Below are 27848 nucleotides of genomic sequence, written 5' to 3'. Positions count from 1 at the left end.
GAGGGCTGGGCTGCTGCGGGGCGGCTGCTGGCTTTTAGATTAAGTCATCGCACTGACCACCCCTGTGCACAACCACCCCGTCACCACGCAGAGCCAAGTCAGGGCGCAGTTAATCCCTCCCGGACGAGGAGGAAGGGCACTCTTGAGGCAGGATGGCAGGATGGAGTGAGCCGAGGTGCCATTAGCCTCTCTTCCTTTGTCACTGATGTTTTACACAGAACACCAGTAGTGACTGGAGCTTGACCATTTCCTAGTACTTACTACTGTATGATTTCAAAATCCTCGCCAGCTTGATGGGCTTTAAAATGGTGCCTTGTTTCATCTTTCTTCCAGTGCCAGGAGACTGAACTTTCTCATATGTTTATTGGTTCCTACGGCTCTTTTTTGAGTGGCCTGATCTGGCCCCACTCCCCGCCCCTCCAATTTCCCTGGCCCTGTCATGGGGGCGGAGAAGGGGGAGCTGAGGTTCGTGCAAGGCAAAGCCAGCCTTTGACCTGAACCATCATCTCAGCTGAAGCTGCCAGTCCTCCTGTTTCTAGGTGGTGTATTTCAAGTGGTCCTGCTTTATCCTGTCTTTGGAACCATGCCAGGAGGCAGATAAAAGAGGAGGAGAGGGGCGGGGAAGATCTTTTCCTTTTCTTATGGACAGAGCCAAACTGAGACTTGTGAGACCCCTGGGAAGGCTAATAACTTGGTGCTCTTCAAAGTGATGTTCTTTCAATATTGGAATATTAATATTGGGATCGGAGCAGTGGGGGAAGGGGCAGGGGGAGCTGGACGCCCCTGTGACCCCAAACTCAGCAAGTCTGGCCCCAGTGGCATATCCCTCTTGGCTTGCCCTTCTCAGAGGCGGTTTAGCAACCCATGGCTTCTTATAAAGCACATCCCTTGGGGTGATCTCACCCCACAAGGGCCATAGCCCACCCAGCCCTACACAGAAGCAGATTCTGGCGACCACACCTGTCTCCCTGGCGACCATGCTTTCATGCCTTCGGACCCTCACCCAGGGGCTGGTCCTTCCCTGAGTCTGGAGTTACTCTGACGGGAGCCCCGAAGCCCCTTTCCTCCAAGCCAGCCTCAGCGGAGGAGGCCATTGCTCTCTGGATAAACAACTTATTATAAGTGAAAACTCTCATTCCACTTTTAGCCCTTCCCTTTGCAGTATGAATAACCCCAGTGACTTTCATCTGACTCTGCACTTCTGTCGGCTCTTGCAACCTGCGGCCACACCCATGACTCCAGGCTTGACCCGGGCTGGTCTCCTGGCATAGTTCGCTCCCTCCTCTGTCTGCTGTTTGCGGGACTGGCTCATCCTTCAGGTGTAAACGTAAAGGTTTCTTTCCCCGGTAAGGTGTCCCTCTAGCCCTGCTGCGCTGGGACTCTGTTTCAGACCCGCCCCTGTCCTGTGAAAGAGAGCGCCACCCTTACTGCCCTTCGTGTGTAAATGTCTGTCTTCCCCTCCAGGCGGAAATCTCCTGTCTGGTTTGTTTCACGGAACATCTTTGTCTTATCAAGCATGCTTGGCATTTAGACAGGACTCACTGAACGAATGTTTCGTTTGCTGAATTCAAAGGACATACCTTCTGATTTCAGGATGACCCTGCAGTCCCTGACTTCAAAGCACAGCCCCCATCCCCACCCCTCCCACCAACCTGCAGACCGTGTTTACTCAGCCTGATGGCAGCCTCGCCCCACTGCCTGCTCCTGGGAAGCGTGTGTCTGCAGCCTTGGCTATCTTCAAAGGGTTTTTGTTTGGATCAGCTGGAAGGACTTCAGCGCCTTCATCAAATCAGGGTGAACATTACATTGTCCAGACTCCTCAGGCAGGTTTTGTTTACCCTGGGATCGCCTCCAAGATATCAGCTGATGGCTTCAAATGCTTTTTATGGTCTCACATTTGGACAGACTCAGATTTTCCTCCTTCATCTTCCAAACCTTGCCTAAGATTTTCTCCCTTCATTTGTTCAAGTTTTGTTGTAAATGAGTTTCCCCACATGACTTTCCCTGCAGACCACTGGCTACATAGCGTCCACCTAGTGCTGTGAAGTCCCCAGACGGCAGGGACTAGCTGCAAAGGGCAGGTGGCATGCTTTCTGATGCTCCTTAGTTATGGGGGACCCAGAAGCCTTGGTGGGACTGGCAAAGCCTCCCTCACAAGAGGCCAACTACTGAGTGGGAGGTGGTAAGTTTAGGAAGAGGTTGTTTCTGAATGTGTTTGGCTAGAGGAGAGCCATTTTTCAAATTATGACTCAACACCCCAGTTGGTCCCCTGATGCGGCTAAGTCATCTACCATCTTATAAAGATGCTTGTATTTGCCTTGAAGTTACAGGACTGAAGAGCTGACTTGCGGAAGAGTTCAGTTTCTTGTGCCATCTCAGGACTAAGCCTTTCCTGTGTGGTCACAGAGGCCAAACTGGTCTTGGTACCTTTCCCACCTTCCCTTTCAGACCTTGCAATCCCTTCCTGGCTCTGTGACTCAGCATAGTCACTCTAGTAGCCAGCCGTCCTTGTCTCCTGTGAGTTCTCTACCAGCTCCGGTCAGTCTTTGTCACCATCTTGGCTGAGAAGCACTTAAGTTACAACTAATTCATGGGGGCAGCCAGAGGCCCTTGCTTATCCCAGGGTTTGGTCTTTAAGCTCCATAGCTATAAGGTGCCATAGGGAACAACAGTTGTTATAACACAATGGTGACTAATGAACTTACCCACCACTCTTAAAAGGTGTCATGCAAATACCTCAACCCCAATTAAACCAACCTCCTTACTATGCAGCCACCTCCTCCTCTTAGTCAGTAAACCTCCAGTTGATTTCCAGTGTCTTAAAAGTGGCAAATAAGATGCAGATCAAATGCACTTTCATGAAGTTGGAGGGTAAACCCACTAACAAAAGAGCTGGCAGAACTGGAGCCCTTTAACAGAGGAGGGAAAAGTGACAAGGATATAGACAGACTCTTCAAAAGAAGATAGTTTGAATATCAAAGATGGGAGAAAGGCCCTAGGAAACTGATGAAACTCTGGAATATTTTTGCAAAAATATTCCTCTTTATCTTCCTGTCGAATGTAAAATGAAGGAAGATGTACTGCGTTATATAATTTTATCAAATAGTTAATGCCCAAGAAACACAACTGATTCTTTTGGTTAGTCTAAGAATTAGTGCACAATTACACAAGTATATTTTATAAAATAGATAACATTTTTGTAATTTTTGTTTTTGTTCAAAGATGAAGTTCTAATCAAACCCATTTCCTTACTATTTACTGTGACAAGATTTTAGATAAGGCGGGTGAGAGCAGTGATATGCAGCAGAAGGCAGAAAGGAAGAAAAAGGAATATTTTAAGCAGAGGTAACAGCTAACAGGATGTGCAATTGAACTTTTCCTGTTGTCTCAGGTGTTGGCTAGAGCTTCAAAGGTGAAGTCAATGTGTGATAAGAACCCCACATCTAAAAAAGGTGCTAAGGATACCCCGCAGGACTTGTGAAGAGAAGGCTAGAGGTTCCTAAGAAGGAGTTCTTTGTCACAGGAGCAAGCTGTGCTTTTTCCTTCCCTCCCCATGGGGAAGGGGATCCAGCCACCCAAATCAAGCAAAGTGGGGAGTCAAGGGAACCTCAGGTTTAGGGGTGTTTTGTAAGAAAGGGGGATGAACTTGCCTCTTCATTTCAGAGAAGCTTGTCGAGTGGTGAAAGCGCATCAACCTGCATAGTATTAATACTGCTAGCAGAGGGGAGGGTGCTCAGGGTCGTGGGAGAGCTTGTCTTGTGTCTCCTGGTGTTTGGGGCATGAAGCCTGAAAAACAGGAGGTTAGCTGGAGCTGGGTGACAGGGTCATCCCCTCAGCCTCACGGCTGTAGGGATAGCAAGATGCATCTTTGCCATTTGAAAGGCTAAAAGTAGAGGAATCCCATGCTTGCTTTAGTAATTAGAGAGCTGCCGTCCAGGGAAGCGGGTGGGGCTGGGGGATTGAGCAGAGAGAGACTGAGATCACTGGAGAATGCAGTGTGGCCTGTCCGCACAGTGGCAGTGGGAGAAGCTGTCTCAGAAGTCCCATTAATATGCCCTGTGGGAGAGCCAGACTGAGGATGAAGGGACTCCAGACCCTCACGCAAAGGCCACACACAGTGCACATGTTAAACATGATGACCTCTGTCCCTTTGCTCTCATTTTTCCTCATCTGTTCAGCTCTGTAGGACCCCAAAGCAGGAGGGAGGAGGAGAGAGGAGAAGGGTGAAGGAACAAGCCATGCCCCCATCCCCCCTGCAGTCTTTTTAAAAATTTTTATTGATTATTTTTGACTGCACGGGGTCTTCACTGTTGCATGCAGGCTTTCTCTAGCTGTGGTGAGTGGGAGCTACTCCCGTGTTGGGGTGCAAGGGCTTCTTATTATGGTGGCTTCTCTTGTTGCGGCACATGGGCTCAGTTGCCCATAGGCATGTGGAACTTCCCAGACCAGGGATCAAACCATTGACCCCTGTGTTGATAGGCAGACTCCCAACCAGTGGACCACAAGGGAAGTTCCTGACTGCAGTGTCTTAACCCCCATGTCAGACCCGAGCCAGAGGGAGGGAAAGTGAAAGTCGCTCAGTCCTTCTCTGCAGCCCCATGGAATCCTCCAGGCCAGAAGACCGGAGTGGGTAAACTTTCCCTTGTTTCCCAACACAGGGATCAAACCCAGGTCTCCCACATTGCAGGCAGATTCTTTACCAGCTGAACCACAAGGGAAGCCCAAGAACACTGGAGTTGGTAGCCTATCCCTTCTCCAGCGGATCTTCCCGACCCAGGAATCGAACCGGGGTCTCCTGCGTTGCAGGTGGACTCTTTACCAACTGAGCTATCAGGGAAGCCCAAAGAGAGAGGGAAGAAATGATAAGTTGGAGGTGAGACTCAAGTTTGAGTGTATATCAGCACTTTTAAGATCCTAAATTGGAACTGTTATGGTATCTGAAAGTGACTGAAGTTTTGAGATCCACCTAGAGAAATCACCTAAAAACAAGACAGTAGACACAGACAGAGCTCATTTAAGGAGAAAAAAAAAAAAAAAACGCACTCAAAAAACTGATGATGTGTTTGAGGAAGGGTAACATCCCAGTTTGCAACAGGGGAAGTTTTTCTATTTCACAAATGTACTTACTCCTGGAATTTCATACCCAAGACAGCACTCCTGCCTTGAAATTACACACAGTCTAGCAGGAAAACTGGGAAGAAAGCAAATGATTCCCACACATGTCAAATGGGAAAGCACAGGGCACTATATGAACATAGAGGAGGGCCACTAACCCGGTTAGGGGCTAAGCAAGGTTTTTATTGAGGTGACTTCTTGGTTTTACGGAAAAGAAAGAGCTGAGCAGCAAAACTGGAGACTGGCGTGCGGAGAGAGAGAGGCGGGGATGGGGGAGTGTTGAGGAGTTGGCTTTTAGTTGTGTTGGTCATGTGTCAACTGAGAAAAAAGAATGTACAACCTAAAAATTGAGAATTGCGTAAGGCAGTCTTTCTGAGAACTTAAGCCAGGGAGGCAGCCTCTCAGATTAGCTCTGAGGGACTCCTCCAAAGAGATGAGGGAGGAGCCAAAATATGTAGAACTTTACAAACAAGCACGCCCAAAACAAGGTTCAGTTCAGTTCAGTCGCTCAGTCGTGTCCGACTCTTTGCGACCCCATGAATCGCAGCACGCCAGGCCTCCCTGTCCGTCACCAACTCCTGGAGTTCACTCAAACACAAGGTAGTCAGAATCAAACACTTACTGATAATGAAAGAAACACTGCCTATCCCAAGGAAATGAATTTAGCGCTTTTCTGTATATGGGAAGATGCAAGAGTCTGGGCTCTTTGAAATCATTCCTTTGGTATGCACTGTAACCATCTAGGCCAATATCCTGCTTTTTTCCATGGTGAATCCCCCAAGGGTGCACAGCTGGGGGTGACTGAAGTGGCTGATGGCTGCAACACCATCTGTTTACTGATAGAGCAGGCAACATTTTTCACCCACATGAGTGAATTAGGAGCCCTGCCTACGGATTACAGGTGGTGATTTGGCAACATCAACCGAAAGTGGAGTTTGGAGGCCTGTGGGTGGATCACATGTCCCTGAACAAGCGCGTATAGAAAAGGCTGTGGATACAAGTTGGTCAGATTGGGGTGCACATGAGAATGTCTGCCCCCAGGACCTCAGCACCTCAATCCTCTTCTAGGATCCTGAGGCAGGTAGGGAATCCCCCACGGAATGAATGTTCGAGGGCTTTAGCCCATGACCTCAAAAAGAGGAGCCCTAGCCCTTGTGACCTGGGCTTAATGCAGCCACACAGACTCTCTGGACCGTGGATAGGCAGTTTTTAAGTTTAGATCCAACAGACTGAGTGCCCCCCTGTCTTCATCAGCCCAGATGCAAGTCTTCATTCTGTCTTAGCCCTTTCAGAGAGAGGCGAGGTGAACCCTAGAAAAGGCACGGCAGAGAAGATAAGGAAACAAAGAGAGGTTTATTCTGGTGCCTGGGGCATCGCTGATGGAAACTGAACCTTTAGGATGTGTGTTTTCCCAGCAGCAGGTGGCCCCTGGCTGACGTATTACCCAGATATCCAGAAAGATAAGAACCTTAAGTGGAGTCCAAGAGAAAGAATGCACCAACTCCAAAACGCGGGGCTCAAGAAAGGGTCTTGACTGTCATGTAACCATGGGCCAAACAGTTTCCTCCTAAGTGTTAAAGAAATCCCAAGAGGGATCCCCAGTGTTTTGAGGAATGAACAGAGGAAGAAAAATGGGACATGGGGGGGCTGGGGAATGAAACAACAGGAGGGTGTGTTCCCATAGAAGTTGAGGGGAAAGAATTTAGAAAGTTGATGGATTAAAGAGCAGAAAAGTACCCGTGGATTTGGTGGTGTGGGGTGGTCACAGGCCACTGGGACAAAACCTGGTCTAGGCCAGTGATGGATTCAGGAGCCCAAATGCCCTGAGCTCAGGTCTGAATGAGATGTAAGGAACTGGAGGGAAGGGGAAGCCCTTTCCTGAAGGCTGCCTATGAAGAAAAGGCACTGGTGTGAGAGACAAGTACCTGTAGGAATGTAATGGCATAAACGAGGGTTTTTCCCTTTGGGAAATCTTGGAGTCCGTTTGAATGATGATGGGGAAGCAGGAAGGAAAGGTTGAAGAGGTGAAGAAATGAGTCATGACTAATAAAACAAGCACTCAGGAAGCAGGGAGGGATGGATCTAGAAGAGAACAGGTAATTAGTCTTAGATGACAACAGGGACAGTCTCTCACTAAGCCAGGGGAAGAGCAAAGGGCAGAGGAGATGGAGTAAGTGATAGATAGGTAAATGATAACTAGAGGGGCAGAAAGGTTGGTGTTTGTTTGCTTTCCTGGTGGTGAATAACGTATCAATGAAAGTGCTTAATACTTTCAAAATATTTGTAAAAATATTTCATTTAGTCCTCCCTACAAACCAAACACGTCCTCTGGTTGGTTCCAAATCTCGGTGCACTCCCCAGGGGTTCTATTACTCTTGGCTCTGGCGTGGTGCTGTCTCCTCCCACATGGCGAGAACTCGCTCAGACTAATCCAACAATGTGGGGAAACCCAAACATTGGCCCTCTTACAGCTGCTGCCATTGAGGGAATCCAGACAACAACGGGTTCTTTTCTACCTTGCCTCTGTCCACAAAGTTCTTGCCGTTCAGTGGCAGCCAGCACCAGCTTGTTGGTGAACCATCAGGCGATTGGTGTTTTGACCTGTTGCAAAAAAAAAGCTTTGACAAAATCCAGATCTGTATTAGATGCATGGTGCTACCTCTTGGCTATAGTCAAGGAATATTCCCTGACTTAATGAGAGATGAGGTCTTAACTTGAAATGAGTTGGACTGAGGACACTTGGTCAGTTATCCACTTCAGTTTCTTATAGCCTGTCAGTATTCAAAGAACCTGAGGCAGTAGCCGTGCCTCATCCATCTTGCAGATTCCAAGCTGTTGTTAGACCCACAGTCTTTCTTCTGGACTTTGTCCCATTCTCAGGCAGCACCACCTCAACCATTTCTGCAGTCCTCTAGATATTCATGATGGGAAAGAGGGGAGAGGAGCAAGGTGGAAATTGCGAAGAAGATGAAAGGCCAAGAATTGCATTGGATCAGAAGAACATCCCTGTGGCTGTCAAGTCAGGTGACATCCATCTGCTTTTGTGCCGGTGTTTTGAAGGCTACTCTGAAAGAGAAATTTTGAAAATGTTTTGAGCCATACTGGCATCATTTGACTGAAAAGCCACTTTTAAGTCCCACATTTATTGGAGCATACAGACATGTATTGGGGTCGTAGTTGTGATTTAGTTGCTGAGTTGTATTTGACTCTCTCGTGGCCCCCTGGGCTGTTAACGAGTCAGGCTCCTTTGTGCCTGGAATTTCTCAGGCAAGAATACTGGAGTGCCTTGCCGTTTCCTCCTCCAGGGGATCTTCCCAACCCAGGGATCGAACATGAGTCTCTTGTATTGCAGGCAGATTCTTCTACCACTGAGCCACCAGGCATCCCACATTTGGGTTACAAATTCTGATACATTTGTTAAGAAGGTTCATTATTTTATGGTCATAGTTTATGCAGTCTATCAAGCAGGACTCTGACTGTTAAAAATGAAGCTCTTCCAGCTGAGATGGAAAGATTTAATGTGGATTCAGTATTCAACTTTGTGCCAAGTATCTTTAAACTCTCCAGTCCCGAAGAAGATTGAGGCTTTTTGACATTGTGAATCAACAGTGTGGTTAAAGGTCATAGGTTTAAAAAATCTGACAGAATGTAGCTCTGATTTGTACATTCAAGAGGCAGATCCTTTTGGCCCCAGAGTATAGGTGAACTGCTAATCCTGATGTGGAAGCTCCAGAAAGCAAAATCACTTTGTTTTGAAGGTGGCTGTTTGCCTGGGTGCTGTGCTTTAATGTAAACCAAAAGGTTCACCATGCACTAACTAGGCAAGCAATAAAACACAAGCTGGCAAAAAAAAATAAAAATAAAAAATGAAACACAAGCTGGCACATTACACCTGGTTAGGGAAACCGACCTGGCGACCCAGGGCAAGCAGCATGGGAGATCTTCCTGGCCTGCCCCCATCACCTCCTACCCTTTCTTTCACTTTCCATCCATTTCGGCAGCCAACCCAGCGGTCTTTTGTACTCATTCCAGGCGCCATGTTAAGTGCACTGGACCCAGACTTGAGCTCCTCCAGGCTTGACCCTTGGCGTGGTCCAGGCAGGATGGACACAGTTCCTCTGGCCCTCTTATTCTTGGCTGTTTCAGGAACCACCTCTCAGTACCTCCACTGGACAAGGCCCAGTCTCTCTGGAAAGTAACCAATAACTGTAGCAGTCTAACTCCTGAGCAGAACCATGGGCCCTGTGCAACAGGTGGGTTGTGGTAGAGAGCGAACAAAACACATTTCTCCAAAAATGTTGGGATCCTCAGTTGCTCTTTTTTTGTAAGTAGAAGTCTCCCCAAAGAGGCCCTTTTGAATGCTACCGTGTGGCTAGAGAAGTGCCTTTGTTCCCTGACTTTTGCACTGAAAACCCACATGGGCTCATTTTACATTTATTAAGCTCCTGACATATGCACATCATGACAAGTATGTCACTTGAAGCATGTCACTCTGATCCTCTCTGCTCCCTGAAAACCCTCCCCAGCTCCAGGGCAGAGCCAGTGCCACCCAAACCCCATCTGCTTGGTGTCAGAAGCTCTTTCCTCTCATGAAAACTTCACATGACCGTAGGTTTGGGTTTTTTTCCTTCATTTTGGAAGAAAAGAAAAACGCAGGGTAAGAACACTGTTGGGCTTCCCAGGTGGCTCAATAGTAAAAAAAAAAAAAATCCGCCTGCCAAGCAAGAGACGTGGGTTTGATCCCTGGGTCAGGAAGATCCCCTGGAGGAGGTCATGGTATTCTTGCCTGGAGAATCCCATGGACAGAGGAGCCTGGTGGGCTACAGTCCGTGGGGTCACAAAGAGTCGGACACGACTGAGCAATCAACAACAAGAACAACGAAGGACACAGTCGTGTTGTCAGAGTGATTATTTGGCTTCTGGCTAACGCTTGATCTCACGGTGGGCAGAGAGAAGGCTTGGTAAAAGTCAGCTCTGCTTCTCCTTTTTGTCAACTCAAGCTGAAAAAATGTAAACCAGCCGAGTCGGCAGAGCCTTTGCCCCCAGATGAAGGCATTTACAGTATCAAAGAACATTTATTTGAGACATCTCAACCTGGATTTCCTGTGAATGAATTGGAAGCAAGTGAATGGAGAAGATCTGGGTGGAACTGGACTTTCTTCCTTCACACAGTTCATTAGAAATCAGTGCCCCTTTTTTGGAGGATGGGTCTGGGCATTGGAAGAAACCTTGCACCAGAAAGCCTTTTGATGTGCCCTGGACTGAAATGCTGTTTCCCTGGTCTTCAGGCTTGGAGTGGACATTGAGGCTGGGTTAACATTTCAGAATAGATTCTGGGACAGCAAGGTTTTCTCCTCCAAAATTATGATGCTAATGATTCAAGGTAGATGGCTGTGGTAGCTCAGGCAGCCAGCCCTCCCTTAACAACACATTTTTATTTACAGTTTCTCTTGTGTTATATTTGATGGCCATTTCCTCTACAAAATAAAGACCAAGTGGGGCATAAACATCTCTAACGTAGATTAAAACATGCTTAAAAGACTAAAGCTCATTCTGTTTGGGCTCACATATCAATTACATTTCTAGTAGATGTAATATCCTTTCTTTACTCCATCTGAGTCAGTCATACACGTGCATTTGGCACCTACATGCAGGGCAGTGTTTCAGGTTGGCATGTGGAAGCTTTAGTTGGGCTCCTTGCTGTGGGGATATTTCATTAAGGAGACACAGAACTGTGTGAAAAGTGCTGATGTCGGCAACTGACTTCAGAATGCATCTTTTAAAGCAGATGAATTGATGGGTAGATAGCATTTTTTAAAAGTATTTGGTAACATATTTCTAGCAAAATGCTAATTGTGGAATCTACCTGATAGGTATATGGGTGTTCACTGTACAATTTGCAACTTTTCTATATGTTTGAAATATTTTGTAATAAGACATTGGGGAGAAAAATCCATGTAGCTCTGGCCATTGAAGAAAGCAAAGATGTCCTCTCAGCTCCCAGGCTGGGAAGACCACAGGACACAATGATGGAGGTTTATTGAGTCCTCACTGCTCACTAAGCACTTTATGTGTACTATCTCATTTGCACTCACAACCACCTATGAAGCACCATCCTCCTCACTTTATAGATGTGACAGCAAAAGCTCAGAAAGCATGAGATGCTTGTCGAGAGTTACATAGCTGGTAAGTATCAGGGTCAGGATTTGAACCCAGGTCTGACTGCCTCCAGAACTCAAAGCCATGACGAATGCCCACACTTGAGCCCCAGATGTGGATGGCTGCTGTGGTGCCTTGTGTTGGGAGGAAAGCATTTGATGCTTGGGGAAAGCGTGGGAAATGCCCCATGCTAGCCCTGCTTCCCCCTCTAATGGGTTTCAGATAGTTTTATTCTGTAATTGTCCTTTAATTAATAGACTGCCACCTGGGAATTTTATTCTGGCTTCATCTCTCTCACTTTTTTTTTTTCCCTCACTTTAAGCAAGAAATTGATTTAAACAACAAGTTGCTTGGCTTGAAAACTATATAGAATGCATTCCTTTTAGAGTAATTATTTCCACTTAAGGACAGATTGTCCCACATATGACAGCTACAAACAAAACTGTTATCAAATTGCCCGTGGTTTTACAACAATAAATGAAAAGCACTAAAGTTCCACAATTGCACAAACTATGCAAGGATTTTTATTTCATTTTTTGTTAAACAGTGAAACAGCAAAATAAGTTACTGGAATATAAAGATAAGAGCTGAGAATCATGCTACTAACGCAAAGGGAGAATTTCCACAGAACTAGGAAGTTTTCCCCATCCCATCTCTGCTTGAAATTGATCAAAACATACCATTGGCTATTTAGTCTTTTTTAAATGCAGCATGTTTGTGCACATATGCCATTCCTGGATGTACAGTAAAAGAATAGGGAAAGGAAAATAAAATAGAGGAAATTGTTCTATGGTCAGGATACAGTGGAAACAGATTGTGGTTTTCTAGCTGTGAACACACTCTTGATCTGTAGGAACAAAGCCCTGGAGTCAAGTAGCAGGCTCCTTTTATTATTATTTTTTATTTTTGGCTGTGCTGGGTCTTGCTGCCCGAGCTCGTCTCTAGTGCTCCGGCTGCTCACTAGAGCGACTTCTCATTGCGGACCACAGGCACTGGGCGCACGCGCTTTGGTAGTTGTGGCATACAGGCTCAGCGGTTCTGGCTCCCAGGCTCCGGAGTTCAGGCTCAACAATTCTGGCCCATGGGCTTGGTTGCTCCACCACATGTGGGATCCTCCTGGATAGGGGATCGAACCAGTGTCTCCTGCCTTGGCAGGTGGGTTCTTTACTACTGAGCCACAGAGAAGCCCAACGTTTTCTTCTTAGTAGACACCTTAATTGCATCTTCACCCTCCATCTCCACCTGTGCAGGTGGGTCTGTTTCAGACTGCTCATCAAATCAGAATCTGGTGTGTCTCCCTGACAAAACCTGGTGTTGACCACTGGCTTCCACCAGGTGGTATAAAAATGCCTCCTGACCTTAAACTGCACCACAGAACCTGCCGCGCCCAGGTTAATGTCATCCTCGTGTTCAGTCTTGACTCTTTCCTTGGGCTTTTTGTCCGCCTGGGTGCGTGGCCGGGTCTCCTCAGCTGTCACTTCACGAGACGGGAGCAGAACCACATTGAATGAGCACCGTCTCATTCTGTGCCGTTGTCCTCGTGGAGCTGCTTCCAGCTCTTTGTTGAAAAGATGAAATATGACAACACTCCCTGAATCGGAGCCTTGCTGTAGTTTTCAGCTCTCTGGGCGCTCTCACTTCAAAGACCCTAAGTATCTCGAGATTGGGGTATGGAGACTTGCATGATGTCGAGCTGGGGGTAGTGCCTGGCTCTCAGACCTGGGTGCTGCTTCTCGGGGGGTCTGGGAATCCCCACGCAGCCCTGGGGAGGCAGGAACACCAAGGCGAGGGCGCTTGGGTCACTCAACATACGGTTGTCTTTCTCGGATTCTGCTTGTTTGGGGTTTCTGTCCTCACTTTCCCCTTCCCTCTGTCTTTTAAATGGAAGATGTGAGGCTGCTTCCCAAAACTGGAGACAAGGAATCCAAGCCCATAGATGGCTTCCCCACTTTCATGCCGACAACCCTCTGAGCACCCCCACCACTCTGGAGTAGACGGACGGAGAGAAGGTTTTAAAAACCAGGGCCAGGGAGCAGGGAAGGAATGTCTCGGGGCTGGGCCTCTGGGTTTTCTCTGAGCTACTCCTCAGATAACCCAGAGGTCAGGTTGTCAGGGGAGCATTGCTGGGCTTTAATGCCCTCCAGGGACTCTGAGCCCAGGGTTCCAGCCAGCATTAGTGTTCTGATTTCTCAGGGAATGTATTCACTAGACTACTCATGATGCGGGTGAGGAGTTGTACACTTGGGGCTGAATACCAGCCTCCCTTCATCCTAGCCTGAGAATCTCTGTCAGCATCTTCCCACCGTTCTCCAAGGAAAGGTCAGGTCTAAACCTGGCCCTTGGGGCCTTCAAAGTCGAAGTAATGTGGCATCAGATTGTAAAGGCTGTGGAACCGTTCAAAGGAATCTTAGATCATCTAACCCTCTCTGTTTTTTTTTTTAAATTGTGGTAAAATATGTGTGATGTAAAAGTTATCATTCTGGCCATTTTAACATGCGCAGTTCAGTCACCTCAAGTACATTCACAATGTTCTTCAATCATCATCATTACTCATTTACAGAATTTGTTCATCATCCCAAACTGGAACTCTGTACCCATTCAACAATACCCTCTTTAAAAAAAAAAAAAAAAAGAGGAAATCAACCAAAAAAGAGCGGGGCTGACCAAACATCAGGTAGGACAAGGGTTTACAATATTGGGATCAAAAGCTCTGACACACCATCTGATTTCTCTCTTTCTTTCTTTTCTTTTTTTTTAAATTTGACTGCACCAGGTCTTAGCTGCAGCATGTGGGATCTAGTTTCCTGACCAGGGATCGAACCTAGGCCCCCTGCATTGGAAGCACAGAGTCTTAGCCACTGGACCACCAAGGATGTCCCCTGATTTCTTAAAATAGGATTTTGTACACACACATACACGCATCTATACTCATCTAGCACTCAATCCTTGTTCAGGGAGCCACACTTCCAGAAGAATGTTGGCAAACAAGTATGTGTCCAAAAACAACAGACTGGATGGTGGCAAGAGACCTGGAAACCCCACCCCACAGAGATGAAGGAGCTGGTGGTGGGGACTCAGGACAGTCATGGGTGTTGTCTTCAAAAGGGGTTTACTGCGTGGTGTAGAAAAGGGACTGGACGCACCTGGCTTCTGAGGGCAGGACCGGGGGGAGTGCACGTAGTTGCCGCTAGGTCATTCGTACTGGAAACGTCAGAGATCTTTGCAGTAAGGCAGTCAGCTGCAGCAGCAGCAGGCAGCGAACTCCTGGCTGCTGAAAGCAGAGCAGAGGTTGGGTGCCCCGGGTCACCCACGCTGACACGCTGGGGAGAGAATTTACGCAGCTGAGAAAGCATCCCTTCCAACTCTGAGATGTGTCATGCAAGAGTCATTTGAGCCCAGAACCCACGTTGGCACCCAGTCTAGACCAGTTCATGCTCTTCTGGGCCAGAGTCCTGAAACAAAGGGCTTTGGAACCTTTCTGTAGAAGGTGTTCATAGTTTTACTTGATGACACAATCAGGCAGATCATAGAGGGTTTGGACTATGTACTCTTTGAACCATATGTAGGTTGTGACCTGTCATGAAATCAATATATTCAGTAATTTAAAAAATGAAATAGAATTAAATAGAATAAATCAAAGTACAATACACAGGGTGGGGTAAGTATTAGGCTTTTTTTTTATTTGTTGTATTGAAGTATAGTTGATTTACAGTGTTGTGTTAATTTCTGGTATACAGCAAAGTATTCAAAGCCTTCAGTTCAGCTTAGTTCAATTGCTTAGTCATGTCCGACTCTTTGCGACCCCATGGACTGCAGCATGCCAGGCTTCCCCGTCCATCACCAACTCCTGGAGCTTCCTCAAACTCATGTCCATTGAGTCTGTGATGCCATCCAACCATCTCATCCTCTGTCGTCCCCTTCTCCTCCCACCTTCAATCTTTCCCAGCATCAGGATCTTTTCCAATGAGTCAGTTCTTCACATCAGGTGGCCAAAGTATTGGAGTTTCAGCTTTAGCATCAGTCCTTCCAATGAATATTCAGGACTGATTTCCTTTAGGATTGACTGGTTGGATCTCAAAGCCTATATATATATATATATATATATATATATATATATATACACACACACACACATATATATATGGCTTTCCCCAATGACTCATAAACAATCTGCCTGCAATGCAGGAGACACAAGTTTGATCCTGCATCAAGAAGATCCCCTGGAGAAAGAAATGGCAACCCATTCCAGCATTCTTGCTTGAAAATTCCCAAGTACAGAGGATCCTGGTGGGTTATAGTCCAAACAGTTGCAAAGAGTTGAAAGCAACTGAACACACAAACCCATATATATATTTAGATTCTTTTCTATTATAGATCATTACAAGATACTGAATATAATTCCCTGTGTAATACACTAGGACCTTGTTGGATATCCATTCTACACTAACAGTTTGCATCTGCTAATTCCTGCCACTTTCCCCCTTGGTAACCACAAGTCTGCTCTTTATGTATGTAGGTCTGTTTTTTCTTGTAGGCACGTTCATCTGTGTCACTTTTTAGATTTCACATATATGTCGTATGGTATCAATATTTGTCTTTCTGATTTACTTTCCTTAGTATGATAATCTCTAAGTTCATCCATGTTGCTCCAAATGGCATTATTACATATTTTTTATGGTTGAGTAATATTCCATTGTATGTATGTGTGCATATATACACATACACCACATCATCTTTATCCATCAGTAGTTCTCAAGAAATACTTTTGGTTATATTGTCTGTGTGTGTGTGTGTGTGTGTGTGTGTGTGTGTGTGTATACAAGCTCAATGTAAAAATCTATGTCCTACCAGTGCTTTGGCTACCTGATGCGAAGAACTGACTCGTTGAAAAGACCCTGATGCTGGGAAAAATTGAAGGCAGGAGAAGGGAACGAGAGAGGATGAGATGGTTGGATGGCATCATTGACTCAATGGACATGAGTTTGAGTAAGCTCCAGGAGTTGGTGATGGTCCATGGGGTTGCAGAGAGTTGGACATGACTGAGTGACTGAACTGACTGACCATGGGTTTAATTTTCCCTAGTATAAAATTTTAAACTTAATGCAAAGCATGGAACAGACATGTCTAGAATCTTAGAACTGGGTTACAAGTTGCTAGAAAGGCCACATGCCAGATTAGAGAGGTGACAGTCTGCCAGGCCAGGCAGCTCTGACTGCTTGCTTTCTTGGCCCTGGACACCGTGACCCTCATGTCTGTGGTCCTGCAGTTGGCCCCACAGGGTAACCAAGTGCTTGGCTGAGAGCAATCGAAAACCTCTGCACACCTGAGGAGTGGACAGAACAGCAGGCCTGACATTTTGTTAAAGTCTTTCTTTCACACAAGGGACTGTGGTGAAAATAAATTTTGATGCTCAGACAGTAATGACAAACAAACCCTGGAGACAGAAAACCACGGGTTTTATGCAACCCTTCTTCCCCATCTCCACAGAGATCCCCACACCTGTGTGCAATTGCTTTACTCTCCCTTCTCTTAAATCAGGGTCTTCTGTCTTCCTGGGACAGGACTGTGAGCACATATGCAGGGGGCTTTCATTAAAAGGGAACTGCCCAGAAAACAACACAACTCTGTAAACCAATTATCCTTCAATAACAAAATAAATTTAAAAGGGGGGAGAACTGCTAAGTACTCGAGAGGGTTTTGAATGGATAGGCACATTATGAAGTGCAACATTTTGGACCATGATGCCCAAGAGGATGTCTATGGTAAGACCAAGAGATGTAATATATACACACACAGTGTTTCCCAAACTAAAGGATGCTGCTGCCAGATTTCCACTGAATCCTTTCAGTAGTGCAGACATTGTATAACAGATCTGTTTTTGTGTGTCCAACGTCCCTTAACATAAATGCTTTCAGCATCCATTAACATAAATGCTTTCAGCATCCGCCTCCCTGCACTTCCTACAGACCGTTGTTCCTGTCCTGTTACCATTCCATGTGGCTGTTGCGGGACTGCCAATCACAGTGCCTCGCCCCATCTCTCTGGACTCAATGATTGGTCCATGGAAAAGGCAACAGACCCAAGCTAGGCCAATCAGGGGTTTTCCTGATACATTATATTAAAGCAGTAGGCACGAACTCAGTTTTTCCTATGGGAAAAGGAGAAGTTTTTTCTAGGTTAGAGCTCCCTATGGGAAAAGGAGTTTTTTCCCATAGGGAGCTCTAGGTTAGAGCTGCCTTTGGCCTCGTTTTCCTCCAGTTGTGTGGAGGAAGATAATGGACATGGCGAGAGAACAAGAACTCTGATGACACTCTTGCTACTTTGCCCAGTTCTACTGCCCAGCACCCAGCCTACCTTACTTACATGGACAGACAGATGGAGGAGTGGGTGTATGGTGGGGCAAGGGGTATTTGCTTGTTGCTTAGGCTAGTATGAGTTGCTTTTTGTAATTTACACCTGAAAGAGTTGCTTCAACATGCATATAATGAAGCTGGTACAGGATTTAGAGTGACAACCTGTGTTTGAAGCCTAGAGCTGATTCTTATTAACTATGTTCAAGATATCTAGCTTGTCCAGACCTCAGTCTCAACATCTGTACAATATGCAAGGTATTCATGAGGTTTAAATGAGTTAATTGTTTGAAAGTGCTTTGTATAGTGATAAAATGTTGTCTGAATGTTAAAGTAATTACTAATCTAAGCACCTTTCTCCTACAAAATAAAGGGAGGCCTGCAGTCTCCCTCATGACCTTCCCAGCCGATCCATTCTACCCGAAGGAACCACTATTCTGACCCCTATCATTAGACATTATCAGAAAACCTGGGTTTGAATACCAGTGTTGCTAATTATTAACAGTATGACTAACTTCTTTGAACTGTAGTATTATCATCAGTAAAATGGAGTTAATTTTAAAAGAAAAAGCTTTGGAGAGTAGTTTAAAAGCTTGCTAGGCTTTCTAATATAAGTTTTCCAACAAGGATCCTTATAATGTGGTCTGTTAAGGAATAAGGGGTTTATTTCTCTGCTATGAGATCATTGAGGGCAGGTGCTTGGGTTGGTGGGTGGCTTAGGCACCAGGTCTGATAGCAACTGGTGGATTTTAAGACCATTACAATCTGCATCAACTTCACCAACAGGAAAGGGGAGAAGAGCGTGGAGGAGGCAGCTCCAGCTGAGTGTGGTTAACTCTCGCTCAGGGTCCATCAGCGAAGGCGTAGGCATGTGAGCCCACCTGGCTCAAGGGAGGCTGGGAAATGTAGTCAGCGGCTGGACAGCCATGTTCAGCTACAACACTCGCCAGCCAAGAGGGCAAAACCAGATTTCAGAGGAGAGCTGCTGCACAAGGAGTAAATAATTGCATTTAAGGTGTTCAGAATATTCCAGAACACAGGGTCGTACCAAATATGAGCTGTTTAGTACTGTTAATTCTCATGCAGTAGAAAATTAGGAAAGAAAGTTTTTCCTCAAACTAGGTTACAGCGTGGCTCTTTCTAGGAAAACTGTTTCTCTTCTCAAGATTATATTCTGCCAGGTTCCCTTGGCAGCTCTCGGCACGTCACTCAAACCCTTCTCTTTAAGGGCCTCCATTCGTCTGCCCTGAAGAGCTTCTAAAATACTCCCTTGTGACAGTCTTGAAAAAGCAGCCGTGGAGAAAGTCCAGCCTTGTCTGCTGGAAGGCCCCATTTACTTATGGGATGAACTCAGACAAGCAGACAATTAATGATAAATGGCTGTTAGGCTTGTTACATTTCCCAGCCTAGTTTTAGCCAAATTATGAATTCATGCAAGCCAGTATGGAGATCCTGGGAATCTCTTTTGTTAACTTGGGCTCTGGCTACTCCTCTTCTGCTTGCAGACTTGTGGGGAAGAGGGGATGTGGTGGGCACCTGGCTATAAGAGGGTGGCTAAGATTGATTGACAGTACGCCTTCTGATGTCATAAATAATGCAAGCCTCCGTCCCCATTAGCCATGGAAATTTGCAGTAGGAAACTAATGAAGTCTTTAATTATAAAGTCCTAACTGTTTAGTCTTCCAAGGAGACAGAGTCCCTAATAAATGCTCTGGCGGAGGCCATAAGCAGGGGGTGGGCTGTGTTGCGTAGCTGGATGTACGAGAGACCACCCACAGGGCTAGGAGGGCAGGGAGGCCCGAGTAGGGCTTGTTCATGACCTCAGCAGATGGACTGCAAAGGAACCAAAACTCCCCCCTGCCCTTTACCCACCCCCAGAACTGTCCAGACCCAGGGAGGAACTGGGTCTCGCTTAGGACAGCCCACCTGCACTTAGCTCACCCACAAACGTTACCTGGTTTCTTAGCAACCTTGAGCATCTTTAGGAGTCATTCACTGCACAGTTTCACCATCAGCTGAGACTAAGGCCTGACTTCTTCGACCCTGCTTGTTACAGTTTCCAGCTGTGACCAAATACAAGAATTGCTTGCAAAAGAAAAAGAGTAGGAGTGATTATCTCCCTTACTGGACTATAACGGAAGATGGGGGGACCAGGAAGTGCTGCTTCCATCGAGCATGCTTATAAAAATGCCTGCAGGTTCGATATGTCTGGTGGGGACGGGGTGGGAGGATGGATTGCCTGAAGCCATCACACGTACAGTGTGAAGTGGAGGCAATTCTCCTGGTCATTTGGGCTGAAATTCTTTTACTGAAAGGTCCAAAAAGTTGAAGCTAGGTTGCTTATTTTTATTTATTTCTAGGCTGACACTCCCAGAAAATTACCTCAGTTTTCTGCTTCACTTCACTTGTCCAGCCAACCTACAGAGAAGTCAGTTAATTGCCTAGTTCCTTGTTGTTCAGTTGCTAGGTCGTGTCTGACTCTCTGTGACCCCAAGGACTGCAGCAGGCCAGGCTCATCTGTCTCCCAGAGTTTGCTCAAATTCTTGTCCTTTGAGTCAGTGATGTCATCCATCCATCTCATCTTCTGTCATCCCCTTCTCCTCCTGCCCTCAGTCTTTCCCAGCACCAGGGTCTTTTCCAAGGTTCAAATCCCAAGTCTAGAGCTGCTTCTAGAGGCAGCCACGGTGTTCAGGTCACCACAATGTCACCTTCCCTATCACTGAAGGGAACAAGTGCCACCCTGGGGGAGGGGACCCCAAGAATGCCATGTCATCTGAATTCTAACAGCCAGATGGACGCCACCTTGGATTTTCAAGGGAAGTATCAAAAGACAGAGGAAGTCTATACTAGAAGCTTCCAAAGCCCCTTTGGGTGGTATCCATAGAAACTGGAGAAAACAAAAGTAACAAGCAGCCCAACTTCAGGCTGTGGAGACAGCCCAGGGTGAGTCAGAACTAATAAAAGTGCTCTATAATGTCCCCGCACAAACTGTGGAGACGCTTGCAAGCCTCAGAGCATTTTCACTTTGGCCTGAAGCCCCAGAATCCATTCAGCTGGTGATTAATTGCAGGAAAGATCCTGGGAAATAGATCAGGAACTGAAAGTGGTTTGTATCAGTGTGATCTTTAAAATTTGATCAAAAGCTGGACTTGGCTAGTTCCCTTTGGATGGCGTTTTCTGAAAGCAAGTTTGAAAAAGCAGTTCCCAGCCTTCCCACCATCAACTCTTCTTGAATTCCCAAGTCATATTTTGAAGCAACACTGCATAATGGATCAGAAGTTGAGCCAAGCAGATGTGTGCATTGGGACCTTTTTAGATGGCAATGTAGAAAGCAAAGAAATAAAAATAGTTTGAGTGTCAAGACAACTGGGAAAAATCAGAAGTCTTAGCAAAAATGCATATGGTTGACTTATTTCTCTGTATTAACAAGTAGTATAGAAGCAATGTTAAATTGATGGGCTTCCCAGGTGGTTCAGTGGAAAAGAATTTGCATGCCAATGCAGGAGATGTGGATTTGATCCCTGGGTCAGGAAGATCCCCTGAAGAAGGAAATGGCAACCCACTCCAGTATTCTTGCCTGGAAAATTCCATGGACAGAGGAGGCTGGTGAGCTATATAGTCCATGGGGGTCTCAAAAGAGTCAGACAGGACTAAGTGACTAAACAGCAACAATGTTAAGTTTGTATCCTAGTTAGGTCTTTTAGAAGCTTGGACTTAACATTTTCCCATAGTTATAGGGCCAAAGCTCCTTAAGTTGTAGACGTCATTACAGGTGACAATCACTCCAAAACCATCCCATCCATCCACCCTTGTAGCACCTGAATCCACCCAATTTCACCTTATTGCACTGTTTTTGTTGCCTTTCTATATCTGTGTCCTCTGATAGACTCCGACCAAGTTCATTTTGAGAAAACTCTGGCTTTAGCTCAGCACTAAGTCTTCAGTAGTGAAAGTGAAAGTGAAACTCGCTCAGTCATGTCCAGTTCTTTCCAACCCCATGGACTATAGAGTCCTTGGAGTTCTCCAAGCCAGAATACTGGAGTGGGTAGCCTTTCCCTTGCTCCAGGGCATCTTCCCAACCCAGGGATCGAACCCAGGTCTCCTGCATTGCAGCCAGATTCTTTACCAACTGAGCCACAGGTGAAGCCCAGGAATACTGGAGTGGGTAGCCTATCTCTTCTCCAGCGGATCTTCCTGACCCAGGAATCGAACCAGGGTCTCCTGCACTGTAGATGGATTATTTACCAACTGAGCTATCAGGGAAGCCCATTCTATAAATACCTGTTTAAATAATGAGAAAACTGAACGGTCATTCAGTTTTTCAGCCCTTCCATAAGAATGTGCACATTTAAACAGGAGAAAAATAAAACCCTAACTCCTGTTTTATAGCTGATATCTGTGTTCTCTTCTTCATGAATTTACCCCATGTTCTTCATAATGCTATAGATTTCCACTACTTCTGTTGGAAAATGCATTTTGGCTTCTAACCAGGATCTCAGGACACCCAAAACATGTTTATCCTGGTCAAGGTTTCTTAATGAATCCAGTGGCTTTCTGCCTCCCCAGCTGCTCTGGCAGACAGGATTCTTTCTTTCTTTTCTTTATATATGACCCCCTGCACTTAGTACAAAAAAGGGACTTCTTCTAGGGGGTCCCAGAAGAAAGAAAGCCACCTACTCACTTTCATAAGCACATGCTTGCATCCTGGGGAACATTCCTTAAGCGATGGATTTGTCTCCTAGGAACTGCTGATTCCCTTTCCTACTTTCCTTTCCTTTCGTTTTTTCTCTTTTCTCCCTTCCCTCTTTCTTTTTCTTTTGTATTTATTCAAATTGAAAATAAGGAAAACAAGGCAGTTTTGAACTTTTACTTTTCTCCTGTTAAAAAATCATTTAGAATGCTCAGCTCCCAGTCTGTTCTATTCTGCACTCTGACAGCCCAAAAAGAAACAGCTATTCCCAGCCACTTTGAAAGATTTCTTTTTATTTTTTTTTTCTTAAACACTATTTCATTTGTGCATTCCTGAGCTTTGCTCTTACCATCTTGCAATATTGCAGAGACATCTCTTTTCCATCTTGTGCTGCCATCAGGGCGGCTTCTGCCCTGGCAGTCTGGATTGTGGAGATTTGTAACCGCTTAACTGTTAGGGGATGTTGGTGGCTAGCAGGAGGTTTGAAGATGGAAAAGGTATGAGAAAGTCAGTTGGGGAGATAACAGGTAAAGACTGGTTTGCTTTGAAGGCAACACCTATTCATTAATATTATGTGAAAAATATTTAGCCAAAATAATATAAATAGTAAATATTAATTTAAACAAAGTATGCTATAACTATTTGGGAAGATGGGAGTAGAAAGAAAGGATATATTGGGAGTGGGGAGGGGAACATAAGATTTTAGAAGTAAATTTAACTCCTCTATAATAGAAAGTCGATAGACAATGCCCAACATTTTAAAATCAAGAAATCTCCCCCTACTTTAATATACATGACATTTTCATTCATTTCTTGCAGTCCAAAATATTTTCTGATTTTTACTGTGATTTCTTCCTGGACACGGGGATTATTTAGAGGCATATTTGTAAATTTCCACATATATGGAGGTTTTACAGTGTATTTTTGTTGCTGATTTCAGCTGCAATATTGTCAGAGAACATATGCTATATGACTTCAGTCCTTAAAAATTTGAGACTTGCTTTTTGACAGTATATGATTGATCACCTCCATATATGCTTGAAGAGAGGATGTACCCTGCAGTTGTTGAATACTCCATATTGTTTATTAGATTATTTCTTAATCAAGTTGCTGCAGGCTTTTGTGTTCTTACTGATTTTTGTCTGCTTGTTCTTTCAGTTACGAAGTATGCTTTTAAAACTTCCAGTAAAATAATATTTTTGACCAGTCCTATTTAGTTCTGTCAATTTTTCCTTTATATTTAGGTCATAGTCTTAAGGTGAATACAAATTTAGGGTTGTTATATCTTTCTAACAAAATGTACATTTTATTATTATTGTGTCCCCCTTTATGGATATAGTTTACTATATCTGATATTAATAAAGCTATACCTACTTTCTTTTCATTGATATTTACATTATATTTCTTAATTCACCTTTTCCTTACAACATTTATGGATTTATATAGATGATTCTTATAAACATAGTTTTTTAAAATAAAAGTTTAAGGATATTTGACTATTAATTGTCTCATTGCATTATACACAGTTACTGCTATATTGGGGTTTGTTATTTTACTAAGTAATTTATTGTTAGTCTTATTTGGTCTACATTCTTTTTTTCTCTCTTCTTTCTTTGTTTTTATTTTGAATTTTTCCCCAAGTTTTATTGAGAAGAAATTGACATACAGCACTGTGTAAGTTTAAGGTGTTTGGCATGATGGTTTGGTTTACATATTTTGTGAAATGATTACAAGAGGTTTAGTTACATCCATCAACTAATATAGATACGTAAAAGGAAAGAAATTTCTCTCTGTGATGAGAACTCTTAGCACTTCATCTCTCAACAGCCTTTCTATATATGATACAGCAGTGCTAACTATAGTTAAGTTGTACATAGCATTCCTAATACTTACATATCTTAAAAGCGAAAGTTTATCCTTTTTGACCACCATCCTCCAATTCCTCCCTCCACTCACCCAACCACAAATTTGGCCCCTTTCTCTGTGTTAGGTATTTTGTTTTTGTATTTTTTTATTCCATACATAATCGAGATCATGCAATATCTGCCTTTCGCTATCGGTATTGTTTCACTCAGCACGATGCCCTCAAGCTTCATCCGTGTCACAAATGGCAGCACTTTAAAGATAAACGTCCCATTGTCTTCTGTTTTGCATAACTTTATATTGCTTCTCTTACACTCACTTGTCTGTCTCATTGTTGTACCTTGTGTGTTGCCTGTATTATAATCAGGATCAGTTTAAGATTTTTATCTTGTTTTACAAGTCTTACTATAATGTAACTAGGTGTGGTTTTCTTTCTTTAAAAAATAATCTGTTTGAGATCAGTAAGATTTAATATATGGCTTATTATCTGTCATCAGTTTTGAAAATTTCACATTATTTTCTTCAAGCATTACATCGTTTTCTGTCTATTTGTGATATCTTCTTCTTATATCTTTTATTTACCAATGCCTGTGTATTGTCCATTAATTTATCTCTTCACAGTTCATTCTGCATTATTTGCTCTGACCTATCTCCCATTTCACTGATTTTCTCTTCATCTGTGTCAAAGCCTTTGTTCAATCCATCTATAGAGTTCTTAATTTCAGTTGCTAACTTTTTCCATTTTAAGATTTCCACTTGGTTCTTTCTGATAACATCTCTCGACAAAAATTACTGGCCTATTCATTAGTCTCTCTGAACTCAGTGAACCGTTATATGAGGCTGATGATTCCCATATCTGAAGCGCCTATGGGTCTTTCTTTGGTTTGTTATTTCTGATTTTGTTTGTTTCACGTTGTCCCATCATTTATTAGGTTATTTTTAACTTTTAATCCTGTGTTGGGGTGCAGCTGATTAATAAACAATGTTGTGATAGTTTCCGGTGAACAGTGGAGGGGATCAGCCTTACACGTACATGCGTCCACTTGCCACGGAAGCTGCTGCCCACGGCTTTTGTTTTTTTTAATTAGGTGCCCAGTGTTGTATTTACCACATTGTCTGTGAAATATACTTTAGGTCTGGGGTGATACTTTCCTCTAGAGAGGAATATCACCAACTGGTTTTACCTCAGCCGTTTTCAGAGCTGAGCTCATCTGAAGTTGAGCTCCATTCCTTGTAAGGCGTTTCGGACTCCAGCTCACCCTTATTCCTGGAGTGTTCCCTCTGGGATCTTAATTTAGAATTCACCAGAGGTCCTCTTGGTGAGCATTAGGTTGGGCCCCTTAGTCCAATATGACTGTCAAAAGTGACCTTCAGCCTTTCAGCCAGTCCCTTCAGAGTGGCAAAAGTCTCCAGGGAAAACCATCTCCATGTGCTCGGTCATTCCTTGGCCTCTCTCCTCTAGCCAGGGAATTCTTTGCTGTCCTGATTCCTCTCAGATGCCTCCAAGCAGACACTTAAAAATATTTTGTTCTGCTGTTCTAATTTTCCTCAGTGGGTGTACGGGTTTATATTGGCCAGTCTATCATTACTGGAATGCCAGCAATTAAAAAAATAAAGAGAATATGGAATCTACTTAATGATATCCTGTCATTACATCACCAAGGTTAAAAATGTATATCTCAGTTCCAGGGTGGATTTATTCCATATCTACACCAACATTAGAGTATAAAAATTCTTGCTCTTGTGTTAGAATCTAGGAAGAAGACTGCCAAAATTACAGTCACAATTTGGGAATTTCCAACTTGTTTCTTATGGTGTGAAGTAAATGGATATAAGAAGTCTGTCTCCGCCTTCAGTCTTCCACTCTGATTTTTAAACTTATTTAAACATATCTCCCAGAGTAATAGTATGTGAATGTAGACTTACATAAGTTTTGGTTTGACCTCTGTTTTTTTTTTAATTTGGCTGTGTTGGGTCTTTGTTGCGACACATGTGGCCTTCTGGTTGCTGTGCTCAAGCTCTGTGGTTGGAATCTTTGTTTCCCAACCAAGGCTTGAACCCACATCCCCTGTGTTGGAAGGTGGACTCTTAACCCCTGGACCACCAGGGAAGTCTCTTTGGCCTCTCTTCTTTTAGGGAAAGTCTGAAAATGTTTTGATCCTTAAAAAAAACTCAAACTTCAAATTTTTTAACACCCTATATTTCCGAGATTTCTCCTCCTTCCCATAGAGTATGTACCTCCTTTCCCTCTGATGGCTTTCTCATGCCAGAACCTGAGGGAATCCTCACTTTAAAGGAACTGGCATCACGATCACAAGAGCCGTAAAAGTGGAATTTAAAAAATTTAAAACAGGCAGTGGTATCTAAGCTCTGAGATGGCCAGAGTCCAGTGAAACCATTGAGATTAATATATGCTGGAGCCGCTGGAATTTCTTGGGACTGAATAATTCCTAAGCTCAGTATCTTGTCAAAACAGATTGGAGAATGATTTTTGCTTGATGTACTTTCCAATTAAAAAATCTTATACACTATGCTTCCTCATAATTGCACCATTATAACTGGATTAAAGAATTTGGGATTTACTTTTTAAAAAATTAAGCAGTTAAGGGGCTTCCTAGGTTGCTCAGTGGTAAAGAATCCGTCTGCCAATGGAGGAGACATGGATTCAATCCCTGGGTTGGGAAGATCCCCTGAGAAGGAAACGGTGACCCACTCCAGTATTCTTGCCTGGGAAATCCCATGGACAGAGGAGTCTTGCAGACCCCAATCCATGGGGCCACAAAGAGTCAGACACGACTGACTCTTTGTGTACACACACACGCAATGTGTAGATTGAAAGATTTGGACTGGACAAGTTTGCCCAATGAGATCTTGATACTCCCTTTACTGAGGTATGCATTGATAGATTAGAAGAGCCTTCCAAGTAGATGATGGTTTCTTTCCATCATAGTAGGTACCTCTAGTTAGGTGAGTGAGTAACTGACTGTAACTTCCTGAAAGAACTATTATTGGAATTAGGACATAACCATCCATACTGGAAATACTAGCTGGCCACATACTAAGATCAACGAATCCCAAAGTTGCCTATTCATTTTATTCATAAAACAACATTTATTGAGTACTTTCCATGTAACAGCTTTGGGAAAAAGCAGTAAAAAGTCAGACTTGGTCCTTGCTTAATGGGACTAATGTTCTAATAGACAAAATATGATAATAGTACTTAACAGATAAGCAAAAGAATTGCAGGGTGTACTGTGTTATCAAAATAAATAAGCAGGGGGATTTGAAAGAGAGTGTCCAGAGAGGCCACTGTAGATAAGAGGGTAGAGGAGAGCCTAAGGAAATCATGGCCTGAGGCATGAGATTGCGCCAGTCATACAAAGATCTGGGGAGAAAGAGGCCCAGGCAGAGGGAACAACCTCTGAAAAAGGATTTGGAATAGTCTAGGCCCAGAAAGGAGGCTCCAGTAGGATGAGACAACAGGAAAAAAATAAAGAAGTGTTGGGAAGATAGGCAGATATTGGGTTTTTAGAGATCTTTGTAAAGGTTGTATGCGAATCTAATTGTGAGTGAATATTTTCTCAATATGAATATGGATCCAATCAGTTCAGTTCAGTCACTCAGTTATGTTTGATTCCTTGCAACCCCATGGACTGCAGCACGCCAGGCTT

At 44.3% G+C, this 27848-nt stretch overlaps 1 non-coding gene across 1 annotated transcript; it reads right to left on the bottom strand.

Moving 5' to 3' along the window:
- Nucleotides 1-14074: 14074 nt before the first annotated feature.
- Nucleotides 14075-14147, bottom strand: TRNAG-UCC (transfer RNA glycine (anticodon UCC)). The gene has a single exon. It is a non-coding gene; the product is annotated as a tRNA-Gly (tRNA).
- Nucleotides 14148-27848: the final 13701 nt, after the last annotated feature.

This window comes from Odocoileus virginianus, chromosome 6, assembly GCF_023699985.2.
Source record: "Odocoileus virginianus isolate 20LAN1187 ecotype Illinois chromosome 6, Ovbor_1.2, whole genome shotgun sequence".
Taxonomy (NCBI): domain Eukaryota; kingdom Metazoa; phylum Chordata; class Mammalia; order Artiodactyla; family Cervidae; genus Odocoileus; species Odocoileus virginianus.
Note: the sequence above shows the minus strand (reverse complement) of the source record. Positions and strands in the feature narration are given on the sequence as shown.